Genomic DNA, 19,024 nt, shown 5'->3' with positions numbered 1-19,024 from the left:
TAGGCAACACAAAGGAACTGTCTAACCACTGCTCCCCAGACCTGGAGTTTATCACGATAAAATGTCGACCCTTCTTCCTCCCAAGAGAGTTAACGTCCATCATCCTCATCGGAGTGTACATTCCACCACACGCGAACACTGGGGTCGCACTTTCAAAACTTCACGACGAGGTAAACAAACTCCAGGCAGCTAATGTTGACGCTGCCATTTTGGTCTTGGGGGATTTCAACAGCGCGCGTCTTAAAAAGGTGCTGCCGAATTTCTATCAGCATGTGAAATGTCCCACCAGAGGCGAGAACATATTAGACCATGTATACTCGCAATTTAAGAATGGGTACAAGTCACAGGCTCTTAGTCCATTCGGTAAAAGCGATCACGCCGCCATTTTTCTTTTGCCTAAGTACAAACAGAGTCTCAAGCGAACGCCGGTGGTCTCGCGAGAGGTTAAGCGTTGGGCCGTGACGTCAGTGGAGTCACTCCAAGCAGTGCTGGGAAGCACAGAATGGAGTGTATTCCGTGATAACACAGCCAATATTAACGAATACACCGAAACGGTGATTGACTATGTCTGTACTCAGGTAGAAGTAATAATCCCCTCCACCAAAATTAATATCTACCCAAATCAAAAGCCCTGGGTAGACAAATCCGTCCGTGAGGCTCTGAAAGTGCGCACATCAGCATACAACACCGGGCTGGTGACAGGCAACATGGAAGAACACAAGATGGCAAGATACAACGTCAGGAGAGCAGTAATAGAGGCAAAACGGCGTTACAGGGATAAAGTTGAACTTCAGTTTGAACAGGCTGACTCTAGAGGCATGTGGCAGGGCCTCAGAACAATGACAGACTACAAAGGAACCCCCCTCAAACTGAACAGTGACATCTCCTTAGCAAATGATCTCAACTCCTTCTATGCGAGGTTTGAGGCTGTGAATAACAACACCAGCCTACAAACCACGGCAATGGGGGGGGGGGGGTCTGCTGATGGAGACTCAGTGTTCAGGGTAACAGAGCATGAGGTGAGACGGATCTTTAAAAAAGTGGATATCAGGAAGGCAGCAGGACCGGACGGCATCCCCGGCCGCGTCCTAAAAGTCTGTGCCGACCAACTGGCCCCGGTATTCACTGACATCTTCAACCTGTCCTTGGAACAGGCCGTCATCCCCACCTGTCTGAAGAAGTCCACCATCATCCCTGTACCCAAAAAATCTACGCCCGCTTGCCTCAACGACTACCGCCCTGTAGCCCTCACCTCCATAGCCATGAAGTGCTTTGAGAAGCTAGTGAAGGGCTACATCTGTTCCTCCCTCCCCATCAACCTGGACCCTCTGCAATTTGCATATCGCCCCAACAGGTCCACGGAGGACGCCATAGCCCATGTGCTGCACACAGCAGCATCACATCTGGACAAGAGGCAGGGGAACTATGTGAGAATGCTGTTCATCGACTACAGCTCAGCATTCAATACCATAGTCCCCTCCAAACTCATAGCCAAGCTCAGGGACCTGGGCTTGAACTATGACCTGTGCCAGTGGGTCCTGGACTTCCTGACGGGCAGACCCCAGGTGGTAAGAGCCGGCAACTGCACCTCCTCATCCATCACGCTCAACATAGGGGCCCCCCAGGGCTGTGTTCTGAGCCCCCTCCTCTACTCCCTGTACACACATGACTGCGTAGCACAGCGGAACAACAACACCATCATCAAATTTGCTGATGACACAGTAGTGGTGGGCCTGATCTCTGCCAACGACGAAAGGGCCTACCTGGAAGAGGTAGAGAACCTGTCACAGTGGTGTCAGGAGAACTGCCTCTCCCTGAACGTCAGCAAAACAAAAGAGATGATTGTGGACTTCAGGAGGTCGGGGGTCAAGGACTACAGCCCCCTCAGCATCGACGGGGCACCAGTTGAGAGAGTGAACAGTTTCAAGTACCTCGGAGCCCACATATCCGAGGACTTGACATGGACCACACACATTGACAGTGTTGTGAAGAAGGCACGACAACGCCTCTACTTCCTCAGGCGCCTAAGGAAGTTCCAAGTCAGTCAGAAGATCCTTAGGAACTTCTACTCATGTACAATAGAGAGCATCCTGACCGGCAACATCACCTCCTGGTTTGGGAATAGCACTGCACAAGACCGTAGCAGACTACAAAGAGTGACACGTTCAGCCGAACGCACAATTAGAACATTTACAACAAGCGGTGCAAGGGGAAGGCTAAGAGAATTATTAAGGACTCGAGCCACCCGAACAACTGCCTCTTTGAACTGCTGCCGTCAGGCAAGCGATACCGGAGTCTTATGGCGAGCACAGAAAGACTCAGAAGGAGCTTCTATCCCCAGGCCATCAGGCTGCTAAACGAACAATAATCGCTAAACGAACAATAATCACTATGCAACAACCATCAAACGCACACACTCACTCAAACAAACAACACACTGCAGCACCCACTCTCCACACTTTAGATCACACAAACACACTTACACTTTATATTTATTGATAAAGGATTTGCACTACAACTCGTACACCTACTGTGAATTGTACCTAAACTGCACCTCGTCCATTTATGCCTTGCACTATATAGTATTGTATATTAGTACACTGCACAGTATTGTATATTGTATGGTAACTACGTCTACGAACATTGTACATATGTCTAAACTGAACACTGTGACCTCTTTTTTTACTTCTAATTTTTACTATGTCTTTATTTCATACTTATCTTGTCATGCACAGTCTCTGGAGCGCAACAGTAAGAAGCATTTTGTACAAAAGTATTCTGTACTTCTGTATGACAACTATTAAAGAAACTTGAAACTTGAAACTTGAAACTTGAATGTCCTTCACGATATGCATGTTGAAAATCAGTGGTTAATGTGTTAAAAGAAAAGTAGCATTTAATCTGTTCACTTACTATTCTTTCCATCAGTTTACTTAAAACTGGCAGTAAACTTATGGGACGACTATTAGATCCTGAGAATGGCAATTTCAATTTTTTTGGCAATGGCATTACTTTGGCAGTTTTCCACTGTTGCGGATACAAACATTCACTAAAGGACTGATTTATAATATGACAGATAGCAGGGGCAATTAAATCAGGGACCAATTTTGAGGTGATCTCTAGCTAAAGCTAGGTTCAAGGTTGGATATTGGATGTATCCCTTTATCATGAGTAACTTGTTATCTTTTCTTCTGCAATTGCAGATCAGTAAACTCTATATCAGTTTATCATTTCAATAGGTAAGTGTTTAAACATATTAATTTAAACCTTTAAATGTGCAGGGAATGCAAACACCTTATTAGGTGAAATGCCCCTTTAAACTCTTAAGTACCAATAGAAATATTCCAGGTTATAGGAATGCAAATACCTTATTAGGTGAATTTACCCTTTAAACCATCTTTCTTTACAGGAGAACCATCAGTGATTCAACTACAATCAATATGTCAATATGTTGAATCAATGAGATTCAAGTATCTTACTGGGAACATAGACCCTTTAACTTGTCCTCTATAATGGAGAACATCAATAGTTCATGTATCTTACTGGGCGTATTTACCCTTTAATTCTCCTTTCTTAATGGAGAATTATCAGTGGTTCAAGTATCTTACAGGGTGTATTTACCCTTTAATTCTCCCTTCTTATATGAGAAATATCAGTACCCATATATCAAATCAAATCAAATACAAAATACAATATCAAAATAACAAAAGGTGAACGGGGTCGAAGCCCTTGGAAGTCCTTGTATTCTCGTTCAATCAGTTCGTGTCATAGAAAAGAATATGGTCCTTGGAAGTTCTTATGACTCAAGTTCAATCAGTTCAATTCTACCAGACTGTTGAGGCAACAGGAGTTGAGCAACAGGGGTATTCAAATCAGGCCGGCATTAGCCTTGATCTATATCAGAGGTTCAGTGGGTTGGCTCGCCATCTTGTATCGGTCCAGCACACTGCCTCGTCCCGCGTGGGCACACGTGGTGAATGGTGGTCGGCCGGGACTCCTGGAACTGCTCCCAGGGTGGAACGGGGTGCTAGAAAAACCTGGCCTGCGTCAAGCAGGCATTCAGAAAATAAAAGCTATTTACCATATTTTATCGCTTCATCATCTTTTCATTGCTTTCAGAATGAATAATCAATCAGGCTACTTTTAGCTATGCTAAGCTAAAGTAGGCTACCTTATCACAGCACATGGGAATGTCTTGTTAACAGAATTCGGCTATAGGGCGACAATAATGTGGTCAAGACGCATGGTTTCTATCTTGAGCCTTAACTGGCGTGGTTTATTTATTCACATGAAGAGCAGAAGTTCTACAGGTCTTCTCTCACTGAGAGACATGGGGGGAGAGAGAGAAGTGGGAGGAGACATAGCTACTTATACTCGCCATCTGGTAGTACTCCTGAGTGTCTCCGCCTAGGGCGCCCTCTAGTGGACACAGTTATATATGCAGGTAGACAGTTATCAGTGTGAACAGTTATATATGCAGTTAGACAGTTACTAACAATCCTACACAGAACCTCTGCCTTCAACACTCCCACTTAGGGTTTAGCATACTGGCTGACTTCTTGGAAAAACATTTTACAAAGGAAATAATATAATCCCAAAAACATCAACAAGGTATGACAGTCAATATCTTCACATTAAACATGACCCTTGCAAATCCCTTCAATTTTAATTTGAAACAGGTTTCCTCATAGTGTCTGCTACTCTGTCGGCCATTGGACAGTAAACCGGTGTCATCCTTTCTTCTCTGATGACATACCTGATGAGATGATATTTTCTATAATGGCATGTTTACATCTATGTTGACACATTGGGTTCCTAGCAATCACAATGGTCCCCTGGTTGTCCTCATAAACAATAATCTCCATATATACACAATGTCCATCATTTTAAGCGGTGTTGACAGAACGCCCATCATCTACAAAAGCACCATATTTAGCATAGAGGGTACATTTCAATTACCTACTACATTTTTGAGCAATATATTCATAATCTTTTCTCCATCACTTCGAACAGTTGTTCTAGATAAACACATTTTGCATTGACATAGCTAGAAACATATACTCAGCTTCACAGGCTGATAGTATCACTGTGGGCTTTAAGCCTTAAACCTTTGCTCTCTTTTATGAAACACCACTGTCCATCTGCTGCACCTCTGGGATAACATATTTTTAAACATAAACATATTTTTGACGTAGTTCAATGCTTCTCTGTGGGGTCAGCAAAAATACTGTGACACTCTTACTCACTACAAAAACATAAGTCAGGGCGAGTACCGGTGGTCTAACAAAATGAAGCTACCCACAGTTTATCTATACATCTCTTACTTCAGTCAAAACATCTCAGGAGCTTTTCCATTATCTCCTCTGGGATACCTCCACACAATTTTCAGTATTTTAAACATGGTAACTCATCCACCTCTGTACTTAAACATGGGACCCATTTCTGTATTTAAACGTGGAATTAAACATAGGATTAATTTCAGTATTCAAACCTGGATTCTACTCCTCCCATATTTAAACCTGGAGTATATCTTCCTTCAGCATTTAAGCAATTTGTCACCCTTCTTCATTATTTAAACATGGGGTACCCTCCTTCAGCATTTAAGCAATTGTCTACGAACCATACTTTGTATTTGCCGTGGCCTTCAATACCCTCCTGGATTGAATACACCCATTTTCCTCCCACTGTCTGTCTGCCCTCTTCGGGGGACAATGTGGCCTCTTTAAAGGTCGGGTTTACCCCACTGACTACCCTGTAGTAGTACTCAACGGGGTAGGTGTATTGTCCTCCTCGTCACTCCCTTTCCTGGCATAGTCTGTCAGATATTTTGGGGGTTTGGGTTCCCTTGAGGGATAACTCCCACTGCTTGGGGCACTTGACATCACCCTCGGGTGCTCCTCGTCATCGCCCTCTGGGGGTTACTGACTGTCTGTCTGCACGACTGTACTAAGTACACTGGGTTGATGTGTCTCTGTTTCTACACACCTTGCTCTGGAGTCCAGCTCTGGCTCCTCTGTCTGTGTCTCGCTCTCACAGGTTGTCTTCGTGACAAACTTGACTAGCATGTGTTTCTGCACTCTCCCGTTACCGGGATGATAAACTAGGAAAGCAGGGCTTCCTTTGTCGTGTCCTACGAAAAATCCTTTTACACCCTTGGACTTGGGTTTTCCCCTGTCCTGCAGGTATGCATAACATACTGATCCAAATCGGTGCATTCTGGCTAGATTACACTTCTTTGCTGTCAGTGCTGTATACGGGGTGGTGCCCAAGTACTTATTAAAGCTTCTGTTTCTGGTGTAAGCGGCTTCTTGCACCGCATAATGCCATAGGCTCTTAGGTAAGTTACTACCTGCTAGCTTACTATTAGCCATTTCGAAAAGGGTATGCCATTCCCTCTCTGCCACCCCGTTGTGGTGTGGGGGATATGGACGTGACGTCTCGTGTCTTATCTTATACCTTCTCAACAGTGATTGGAACTCTCTGTTGGTGAACTCGGTTTCGTGGTCGGACCTCAAACATCTTACTGTACCATAAGGGGCTACGTCTGCCAGGAATTTCTCTGTGGCCTGGAGTGTGTCACTCTTTGCTTTGAGAAAGTAAACAAACACTGCCCCTGTACACACGTCTGTAAAAGACTGTACATATCTAAAACCTCCTATGGACTCGTTGCTTACTGGGCCTGCTAGGTCCATGTCAACTAGTGCAAGTGGTACCCTTACTCTGTCTGTGGGATTTCTGTATCTCGGTTGAGTAAACTTCCCCGTTTTGCACATTGCAAAATTTTTGTCAGGTCTACACTTTTCCTCTTCAATGTGCATGCCCTCTGACACAACTTGCAGTTTCAGTAAATCCTCGTAATTACAATGACCCATAATCTCGTGCCATGTCTGAATATCGTGACTGGCCGTCCCGCTACACACATCATCATTATCATTACACTGGTCGTTGTCATTACACTCCGTTTTCAGATCATATATTCTCTGGTACATCTTTATGTCAACCCGGGTACCGTCAGGTTCTACAAGAAAATGTTTACCTTTATCGAAGAATACCTTGGCACCGCTTGCGGTAGCAGCTATTACAGAGAATAGTCCTTGTGGGAACGATGGTACGTACAGTAGAGAGCATTCTTTAACGTCACCGTACGCCGGCGCTCCTTACTGTCCGTGAGGCATACCTGTGCGTCTCCCCTCTCTTGCGCCAATCCGTAGGTGCGTCTCCCGTCCGCCAGCTCCATGCTGTGCCTCTCCGGGTGGAAAGTGTCGTCAAAGTTCTTGAACCGACTCCTGTCGTTGGTACGCCCCAAAAGCGCAGTCTTCTTGTCCCGTTATTCTCCGGGCGTCGTCTCGATCCGTCTCACGTCGACCGTCACCGTCATCGTGTCCGCTGTCGTCATCCTGTCCACAGCCGTCTTCTTGTCCGTAGCCGCCATTTTGTCCGTGGCCTCCGTCTCGTTCATGGCTGCCGTCTCATCCGTAGCCGCCATTTTGTCTGTAGCCGCCATTTTGTCCATGGCCTCCGTCCCATCCATGGCCGTCGTCTCATCCATGGCCGTCATCTTGCCCATGTGCGTATAGCGCGCTCTGGTCGTGTTTCTTCATGCACGCTCTGTCTGTGTGCCCTGTGGATTTGCAGAAGCTACACCAGACAGTCTTTGTGCAGTCGCTTCTCCGATGGCTTTTCTCTCCGCATCGCCAACACGCCAGTTCCGTCGTGGTCCTGGTTCTCTCCCTTGGCGTCGCTCGGGCCTTTGGCACCCTCTACCCCTCCTCCGCGGCGGCTGGGCGGGTGTCTTCTGAGGCCTCGAAGTTCCTTAACTTAGCCTTGAACTGTCCCAACGTCATGTCTGTTGAACCGTGTGTTACCAGGAGTGTTAGGCCCTAGCGTCTAGCCACGCGGTGCTCCCGGCGCTAACCTAGCCTATACTTCAGCTAAGCTTGCTACAGTACCCTTATTATTTCTCCCCGGCGTTATCTGGGCCCATAACCTGTTAACAGAATTCGGCTATAGGGTGACAATAATGTGGTCAAGAGGCATGGTTTCTATCTTGAGCCTGGTTTATTTATTCACATGAAGAGCAGCAGTTCTACAGGTCTTCTCTCACTGAGAGACATGGGGGGAGAGAGAGAAGTGGAAGGAGACATAGCTACTTATACTCGCCACCTGGTAGTACTCCTGAGTGTCTCCGCCTTGGGCGCCCTCTAGTGGACACAGTTATATATGCATGTAGACAGTTATCAGTGTGAACAGTTATATATGCAGTTAGACAGTTACTAACAATCCTACACAGAACCTCTGTCTTCAACATGTCTGTCTGTCCCATGCTAAGTTAGGCTAAAGTGCTCTAGCATATGGTACATTCCTCACGTTCCATATTAAACTCTCAAAAACAGTCAAAATGTATATAGACCATGTTCTTATCGTACAGCATATCAATACAATTATAAGTACTTCTGAAATGGTTTCTTTCTAGTTTTCATTTAACCAAATTGAGCTTGAAGCTTCGCTAGCATGACTCAGGGTGAAGCTACATTATTAGCTTATAGCATTGAGCTAACGATTTTGTACATTCGACAAATGGACAGCACAATATTGATGAAACTCACCAAAACCGCAGGCTACTTTAACTGCAATGCTTCTTCGGTTTTGTAACTGGAGGAATCTTTTATAACTGTTTGACAACTGTTTTTGTGGTGGTATTTCATCTCGGTATCCAGCAACATTTAGCTGCTGCTATCTCCGTGAATCTGGAATCTCATCTGGCGTAGTGCAAGACTCACCTGCCGTAAAGCAAGGTGTGGCTGTCGCGACATCTATCTCACGTCATGAAGTAATTTAAAGGGCAGTGCAACAATTCAAAGGATTTGGCCAAAGTTGCTAATCTCATACGAATATACATATGACCCAATAATATTATATTATATTACAATATTATAATAATATAATAATGTGGGGTCAGGGACTACAGCCCCCTCAGCATCGACGGGGCACCGGTTGAGAGAGTGAACAGTTTTAAGTACCTCGGAGCCCACATATCCGAGGACTTGACATGGACCACACACATTGACAATGTTGTGAAGAAGGCACGACAACGCCTCTACTTCCTCAGGCGCCTAAGGAAGTTCCAAGTCAGTCAGAAGATCCTTAAGAACTTCTACTCATGTACAATAGAGAGCATCCTGACTGGCAACATCACCTCCTGGTTTGGGAATAGCACTGCACAAGACCGAAGCAGACTACAAAGAGTGACAAGTTCAGCGGAACGCACAATTGGAGGGGGGCTTCCCACCCTCCAGAACATTTACAACAAGCGGTGCAGGGGTAAAACTAAGAGAATCATCAAGGACTCCAGCCACCCGAACAACTGCCTCTTTGAACTGCTGCGGTCAGGCAAGCGATACCGGAGTCTCAAGGCGAGCACAGAAAGACTCAGAAGAAGCTTCTATCCCCAGGCCATCAGGCTGCTCAACGAACAATAAACACTATGCAACAACCATCAAATGCACACAGCACACACATCCACACGCACACACTCACTTTAAACAAACAACACACTGCAGCACCCACTCTCCACACTTTAGATCACCTAAACACACTTTATATTTATTGGTAAAGGATTTGCACTACAACTCGTACACCTTACTGTAAATTGTACCTAAATTGTACCTCATCCCATTTCTGCTTTGCACTATATAGTATTGTATATTAGTACATTGCATAGTATATTGTATATTGCACAGTCTCTGGAGCATAACAGTAAGAAGCATTTTGTATAAAAGTATTCTGTACTTCTGTATGACAACTATTAAAGAAACTTGAACTTGAAACTATTAACTACTTCCTGACGGGCAGACCCCAGGCAGACCCCAGGTGGTGAGAGCAGGCAACTGCACCTCCTCATCCATCACCCTCAACATAGGGGCCCCCCAGGGCTGTGTTCTGAGTCCCCTCCTCTACTCCCTGTACACACACGACTGTGTGGCTCAGCAGAGTAACAACACAATCATCAAATTGGCTGACGACGCAGTAGTGGTGGGCCTGATCTCTGCAAACGACGAGAGGGCCTACCTGGAAGAGGTCAAGGTCCTGGCGGGATGGTGCCAGGAGAACAGCCTCTCCCTGAACGTCAGCAAAACAAAGGAGATGATTGTGGACTTTAGGAGGTCGGGGGTCAAGGACTACAGCCCCCTCAGCATCGACGGGGCACCGGTTTGAAATGTCTGAGTGAGCAGCCTTTGAAAAAAGCTCCCGTCGCAATTCAAAACAAACGTGGAATAACATGATCTGAAAACGAAAAAAGTAAGCATTCAATGACAAAAGCGAGGAAGAACAAGTGGACATATGAGAAAACAAAAAAGACCCAAAAAGAAGAAAAGGAAATAACGAGGCGACGTGAAGAAATAACGAGACGACGTGAAGAAATGGCGCAGCTACAACAAGTCAACACGGAGATCCCCAGCTGGGCTGTGGAACGATAGGTTATGACTATAACCAAGTTCTGTTAGTTAGGGGCGATGCTTGGCATCACACTGCACTATCTCGCGTACGTGCACGCGTACTGAATAAACCACAAATGTACCTCTAATACCAGTATTAGTCTGACCACACCCCTCATCAGCTTACCTTCATAAGCAGGTGTGTGGTCACCTGCTCTCCTCCTTCCCAAGCTTTCACCACAAGGTGAGGACAAGGGCTGCAGCGGCCGTCTGATGCCAAGCATCGCCCCTAACTAACAGAACTTGGTTATAGTCATAACCTATCGTTCTGTATCGTTAGTGGCTTAGCTTGGCATCACACTGCACAAGGGAGGCCAAGCGGAGCCACTTGGCTGACAAATACACCCCGCTGACAGCCCCCCAAAACCATCAGAACAGGGAGGGCCGAGCCCCCCGACCCCCCCTAATGGAGGGTATCCCCCCTATTAGAGGCTTCACGGGAAGGCGACGGACCCGACCGTGCGAAGAGGCACTCAAGCAACTTAACGCACAGGGTGAGCAGACCGTGGCTTGACCCCACGACTACACACACGCACAACCCGCATGCCACCCGGGAACGAACGGAGGAACAACCTCGTCACTGCCCCCAGAATCACGGGGTCAAGGGCAAACCCAACCCCGTGGCAAGGCCGTAGCAGCGGAGCGCGAAGGAAGACCCAGACCCACCAAAAGGACTGGACTCCCTGGAATGGGGGCCCGGAGAAGTCCATGATGCCAGCATCAAGACCCCACCAGGTGGGCACGTAGTGCCCCGCCCCCCACATCGCCAGCGTATTCGGACAAAGGCCCCCCAGTTACTGCACCTGGTAATCCCAGGCGGTATCCCAACCAAGTACTAACCAGGCCAGAACCTGCTTAGCTTCCGAGATCGGACGAGATCGGGCGTGTTCAGGTCGGTATGGCCGTAAGCCGAGCGGGCCCCGTCCCCCCAACAGTACACCGCCTGGCACACTAACCCTGCAGAACAGACAGTCAGCATGGCCGTAAGCACACAAAAAAGGTTAACCAACGGAAGCAGGCAGCGCACCGGGGAAAAACCAGGCAACAGGCTGTTAACCCTAGCCTGGAGACTGCGGACGAGACAGGCGCCAGAGGGGACAGCTGAACACAGCTGCCCCGGCGGAAGGGGCGTATGCTGGCGTTGTTGCATGACCAAGCCTCCATTTAAAAACCCCCACCCAGAGGGGTCGAGGCAGAGAAGGCTGACACGATTGGCAGACGTCATGAACGTGCAGGGGCACCCTCAAACGGTGAACCCGGGAGTTGACACTGCACCAACACACCAGGGAACCAACCACCTCGGTGTTACCCAATGCGGTGGTTGTTCCTATAACCCCTCAAGAAAAAACTCCAAAACACACCTGCGGGTATACACCGGCTATACCGCAGTACAAGTGTTTCAGTTTTCAAAAAAGGGTTAACCCAGGCCTACGGGTCGCAAACATCACTTCGGACCGGGCCTGGCGGTACGGGAAGCACAGGGTCACCAGAGGAGGTCAAAAAGCCACCCCCACAGGCCCCTCTTCGCCATGCGTGAGAGAGGAGCGAAAAATAATGGAGAACCAGCCCCTAAGCACACCGTACTTGGCATTCCCAGGCGGTCTCCCAACCAAGTACTAACCAGGACCAACCTGTGTAGCGGCCGAGATCCGACGAGATCGAGCGCGTACAGAATGGCATGGCTGTAAGCCATGACGACAGTGCTGAGTAAAAACATACCCAACCAGGGTCTCCATAGCGCTTAACCCTGTGACACCCAGACCGACCTGGCATTTTTCCCCCTGAAAAAAGCCCAAGTCCCTCAGGGTACCAGAACAGCAGATCTGCATCCCCGGCGGACAACGGGTTCAACTGATCTGGACCAGCGTGACCAGAACCAGTCCCGTGCCCTAACCACGCCGACATGCCTACTCCAGGAGAAGGGCAGATATGCGTGTTGATCTTAACATGAAAAGAAGGCGCCACCCAGACGTTCGGACGAACCGCGCCTGGTGGCCCACCCCAAGGGCGTGAGACCCCACCACATATGTTCAGATCCATCCCGTCATCATCCCCCAGACATGAAGTCGACAACCCACCCAGGTCATGGGATGTGGTCGTCGGAAGAGGAAAAACCCCCATCTCAGTTGCTTTATAAAAACGCTGTTTCAACCACAAGCAACCAAGGCGTGCCAGTCAATCGCCTGTTTACAGCGAGCTAGCACTATACGTGCGTCGGGACACACCCCCATCAATGAACAGGCTATTTAGACCTGTCATTGAATCCCCAAGGCGCCCAGGGGAACGACAAGAGGGGTGTGACACTTCCTAACTCCAACACTTCTGGAATAGAAAGAAGGAAGCATCAACAGTATGTATCCCAGTCTACACAGCCGGGGTAAAAAATGTTCACATTTTTACATCCCACCACCCTCCCATAGGAAAGAGACGGGGATCCCCAGAGAGACTTCCCACGCGAGCTGTACAGATTGAAAAGAATATATTGCACCTTGAGCCATGTAAAAAACTGGTTTTAGGGCCTCCGGGGAAGAGGCACTGAACCCATACACACTCAATAAACGAATTTAATCGAATATACATACAATAGAAAAGGACCCTTCTAGAGGGTCCACTCACTTTGACAATCTGAGGAGGAAGGCTCTGTACTCTGATGGAGGCTTCCTCACATGGAAGAAGGAGTCCGAACTCACAGAAGGCCCGAATAGGCGCTTGGTGAGGAGGAGCCCTGACCACCCCCCCTGAAAACAGATCCATCACATGGACCTGAACAGCACACGGAAGTCCTACCAACAGAGACGCGCACGGTGACGTACTCTATGGCGGGGGAATTCCTGCGGTGCACACGCCCAATATACCAGGCCGTGGGACCAGGAACTCCCTCCCCCCCCCCCCCCCCCCCCCCCCCCGTAACGTGCCGAACCGCCACGTGACGGGAACCTTGAAGGACAGGGGGTGTACCCCTGACCGACAGAACAATGGGGAGAGGAAAGGTTACCAGTTCACCCCTTTACGACCCCACACCCATGATACGACGTAACGACAAAAAGAGAATATGACACAGTCATAGTCAGCTCTATGAAGCGTTTCACAGCTCCACACAGCGCATGAGCTAACCTGCTATCTGATTTTTACTAAGGAAAAACACAGAATAGAGAGGGCTCTAAGAACCCCGGTCCAACATACACATGTGCTTCTGTGGCCAGTACAACCCAGTTGTAGGTCACATGACACACACAACCCATCATCACCTACAAAAAATGGCAAAAACACTCAACAGAGGAACGCCGTTTTTTTCACAATGAGAGAATACATCATTCTTGATTAGTATCGACCACAGGCCTTGCTAAGCACACATGACAGCAACCAAACCAATTTCCCTTTAGGAAATAAGTTTCTCCAGCAGATTTAGCACAACCTCAGCAATCAAGCTAAGAGTTACATCGTATCCCTACCACACAAAAGACACAATTAATGCACAACATGTCTGATAGGAGGTGATAAAGTCCCCAGGGAACCGGGGGGGAAAACACAATCCTCCTATTTTACCCTCAATACGGCCAGTTAAAACAGGAAAACCTGTTAATGTGTGAACACACTGTTCATTGTCATCACAGTCTGAGAAAGAACATTCTTTTACTCACTTGTCACCAAGCATAGCTTCATAGGTTAGTTACCTTAGTTGTGAGTACACGGCCGTGTTACTCACACAACAACCAGATCATTACATCCCGTTTGCACGGAGAAGCTAACTGCCAGTGACAAAAACAGCTCACACATAACCCGCAACGTATCCTAAATGCATTGTAGCAACACACGTTTTGGGAAAAACACCGTTATTCACAATACATTTAGCAAAGTAAAACCAGAAGACGTGTTATGAGGTCTGGTCAACCCCGTTCCTACCCGGAACGCAGATCAGCGAAGTGCAGTCACAAGACACCGTAGAACACAGCCGTCCTGTGTTTTTTCGATCCGGGCAGCGTCGCCGCTCCAACCAGTCGCTACAGTCCTCTTTGTTGACGCAATCCCCGTCCAGGCTCAGGGCAGGGTCGACGAACATCCCCTGTCAAGGATGACGTCGTGGTCAAGAGTGTAAAACATGTTAAAATCAAAGCACGTTCAACAGAATAGCATCAAGCTAACGGCTGCTCCAACCGTTCGGGTGCTATTGCTTCTGCTCGCGAGACGCCGATCTAACGACGCACGCGATCAGAAGCGAGCTCCCGGCGGCGCGCGAGAAGCTAAGCTACCCCGCGCCAGGCCATGGCCATAGCAGCAAGCTAACGTTACCTAGCGACCACGACATGCTAGCCCCGCAGCTAACAGCTGACTGGCTAATAGTAGGCCTTAAGCAGGCCATGCAGCGATCCAGCAGGCTAACGCAGCAGTTAACAGCTGACCGGCTAACCGTAAGCCATGAACATGTAAACAATGACATAACACTCACCCAGACAGGCCGCCGTTCTGAACCTCTCCTCACTTTTTAAGAGAAAAGAGAAAACAAGATGTCAACACCGCTTCACAACGGTGACATTACCACATCCGACGGAAATCAGCACAGTACTACCAACTGGCCTGTGTAGCTGACTTTGAACATGAATCTGCCGCTATCGCACATTACATGCACATATCCCCTCGTGAAGGAATACTCTCATTTGGATATGAAAGATGGGGCCTTAACACGGTGACAGAGAGAATCCACTCGTCCAGAACACACAGGGATCACCAGTGTCAATGGTCGCGGCCCACTAGTTAAAACTATAATGGTCTCCAGACCAAGGCCTTCTGTCGCCTAGGTGGCTGAACAAAGGACCCTAGTCTGGGGCCGGTTTCCATAAACTTTGTCAAGTAGCCCCCATAGCACTAACAGACAAGTGGAGCCCGCCAGCAAACACTACTCACCCAACCTGGAACGCACCGCTTCTCACAACAGCGGCATGTCCGACAGTTCAGCTGTGGCCTGACAGGTTTCACCCCAACAAACACAGCAAGGAACTGCAGTTGAGAAGCATGCAGCGGCGTGCTCCCAATACGAAAACCGGTGGAGGGTTTTTAGAATGATCATCATCTTCCAGACACTCCAGTACGAAGACAATATCGCCGTATTTTCTCGAAAATAGTGAGAGAGAAAATAAAGATATGATGTCAACGTATCCTTGTTTCCCAAAGCTGTTCCTAATCCAATTTCTTCCATCATGGTGTCAAGTGTGGGGATCTACCGAGGCACTTCTTCCTTGTGGTGAAAGCGAGAAGGAGGAATGCAGGTGACCACACACCTGCTTATGAAGGTAAGCTGATGAGGGGTGTGGTCAGACTAATACTGGTATTAGAGGTACATTTGTGGTTTATTCAGTACGCGTGCACGTACGCGAGATAGTGCAGTGTGATGCCACGCTAAGCCACTAACGATACAGAACTCGGAGCCAGTATTCGGGACATACAGGCAAGCATGCAAACTAGCGTGAAGGTAAACGAAGCGAACACGCAAAGCATACAGACAAGTATAGACAGACTCAGAGAAGAAGTAAAGAAAGGACAAGACGAACTCAAAGAAGAAATAAATAAGAGACTTGAGTCAATTGACGAAAAGTTGCTGAAACAGGAGAAAGACACGGTGGCGTTGTAAGAGAGAACGGCCGAGACTGAAGAATGGAGTACAGATGTACAAAAGATTCTAATGGAGATGTGGTAGTTTTCTCAACAAAACTGTGTAAAATTGTACTGTACACCACGGAACTCAGAATGGCAAATTGGATGGAGGTAAATTGCAACATTATACATAACTAACTCAAAGCCACCCCCCTCCATTGCTCTAAAACTGTCCTTATTTTGATCTCCTGGAGAGGAGGTGAATAAGCAGTTGAGTAAATTAGCATCTACCCGTGTTTACAATGCCTACTGAAATTCCTACCCTAGGCGGCTGTTTACGAGCCTCAGAATCAAATAGCCTTCTTGGAAGATTTAGAGATAATGTTGATTAGAGCCAGACAAATGGTCTCCAAGTATAATAAGCTCAGAAGAAGCCTTTTGTGGAGGGGAAGGGAAAAACACGGAGGTGTTTTGCATTCTACCCCTGTGAACAAAAGAAAGTCGGAACTAGATTAGATTAGCAGGTTCCCCATTTGAAACCAAGCCTTCACACCCCTTCTGTTAGAAACTGCTAGAAAATGCCTAATAAGGAATTCCGTTCTGTCGCTATTCAAGGCTGACTAGCCTATTGACAGACAGGGCTACTGGTCTTCCAATAAGGGAGCTCGGTAACGCTCAGAAAGACCCGCCCTCATGACGTAATGTTCAAGTTCAAGTTCTTTAATAGTTGTCATACAGAAGTACAGAATACTTTCATACAAAATGCTTCTTACTGTTACGCTCCAGAGACTGTGCTAGACAAGATAGTATCAAATAACATAATAACATAATATAGCATGAATTTAGAAGAAGAAAAAGAGGTCACAGTTGTTCGGTATAGACATATGTACAATGTTCTGAGTTACCATATAATATACAATACACAACTATGCAGTGTACTAATGTACAGTACTATCTAGTGCAAAGCAGAAATGGGATGAGGTACAATTTTAGGTACAATTTACAGTAAGGTGTACGAGTTGTAGTGCAATCCTTCATCCATAAATATAAAGTGTGGGGAGTGGGTGCTACAGTGTGTTTGTTTAAAGTGGGTGTGTGCTATAAAGTGTGTGTAGTGGGTGCTACAGTGTGTTTGTTTAAAGTGAGTGTGTGCATGTGGATGTGTGTGCTATGTGTGTTTGGTGGTTGTTGTTGTGTAGTGTTCATTCATTGTTCGTTTAGCAGCCTGATGGCCTGGGGATAGAAGCTACTTCTGAGTCTTTCTGTGCTCGCCTTGAGACTCCTGTATCGCTTGCCTGACGGCAGCAGTTCAAAGAGGCAGTTGTTCGGGTGGCTCGAGTCCTTAATAATTCTCTTAGCCTTCCCCTTGCAACGCTTGTAGTAAATGTTCTGGAGGGTGGGGAGCCCCCCTCCAATTGTGCGTTCGGCTGAACGTGTCACTCTTTGTAGTCTGCTTTGGTCTTTTGCAGTGCTATTCCCAAACCAGGAGGTGATGTTGCCGGTCAAGATGCTCTCTATTGTACATGAGTAGAAGTTCTTAAGGATCTTCTGGCTGACTTGGAACTTCCTTAGGCGCCTGAGGAAGTAGAGGCGTTGTCGTGCCTTCTTCACCACACTGTTAATGTGTATGGTCCATTTCAAGTCCTCGGATATGTGGGCTCCGAGGTACTTGAAGCTGTTGACTCTCTCAACCGGTGCCCCGTCGATGCTGAGGGGGCTGTAGTCCTTGACCCCCGACCTCCTGAAGTCCACAATCATCTCCTTTGTTTTGCTGACGTTCAGGGAGAGGCTGTTTTCCTGGCACCATCCCGCCAGGACCTTGACCTCTTCCAGGTAGGCCCTCTCGTCGTTGGCAGAGATCAGGCCCACCACCACTGTGTCGTCAGCAAATTTGACGATTGTATTGCTACTCCGCTGAGCCACACAGTCGTGTGTGTACAGGGAGTAGAGGAGGGGACTCAGAACACAGCCCTGGGGGGCCCCTATGTTGAGGGTGATGGATGAGGAGGTGCAGTTGCCTGCTCTCACCACCTGGGGTCTGCCAGTCAGGAAGTCCAAGACCCACTGGCAGAGGTCATAGCCCAAGCCCAGGTCCCTGAGCTTGGCTATGAGTATGGAGGGGACTATGGTATTGAATGCCGAGCTGTAGTCGATGAATAGCATTCTCACATAGTTCCCCTGCCTCTTGTCCAGGTGTGATGCTGCTGTGTGCAGCACATGGGATATGGCGTCCTCCGTGGACCTGTTGGGGCGGTATGCAAATTGCAGGGGGTCCATGTTGATGGGGAGGGAGGAGCAGATGTAGCCCTTTACTAGCTTCTCAAAGCACTTCATGGCTATGGAGGTGAGAGCTACAGGGCGGTAGTCGTTGAGGCAAGCAGGCTTGGATTTTTTGGGTACAGGGATAATAGTGGACTTCTTCAGGCAGGTGGGGATGACAGCCTGTTCTAAGGACAGGTTAAATTGGGGGCGGAGACTTAGACTTTAAGATGACGCGCTCTGGAGAGAGAGCGACACAACCCCACGAACGACAGACAGGAAACAACAGCGAATCCACACTCTTCCTCCACTGGACAAAGAAGACAGCGGCGAGACGGCACTGGGAGCAGACGAGAGCTAACAACGGAAGAACGAGAATAAGACGTCGAGCCCATAGATATAGAATATTTAGTCTAAAGCCTAATGAACCTCGGCATAGTGAGGTCTTCCATTCAGGTTTTATTGCAATTGTTCTTTCAAATCGTTGATTGATTTGTATTGATTGAAATCCTTTTTCATTAAACAACGGATTCTTCAAAGTATCAAAATGCTCCGACCTCGCTTTCTCAAATCATCGTCACCGCCTCCGGCCGTGCCGCAGCAGCAAAACCATTACCTGGTTTACTGCTTTTGTAAATATAGTACTTCAAGGCTTTTTAAGGTTTAACACAACGCAGAGC

This window comes from Notolepis coatsorum (genome assembly GCF_963971535.1).
Source record: "Notolepis coatsorum genome assembly, chromosome: 7".
In the NCBI taxonomy this organism is placed as follows: domain Eukaryota; kingdom Metazoa; phylum Chordata; class Actinopteri; order Aulopiformes; family Paralepididae; genus Notolepis; species Notolepis coatsorum.
The sequence above is the reverse complement of the archived record's forward strand: the minus strand, read 5'-3'. Positions refer to the sequence as shown.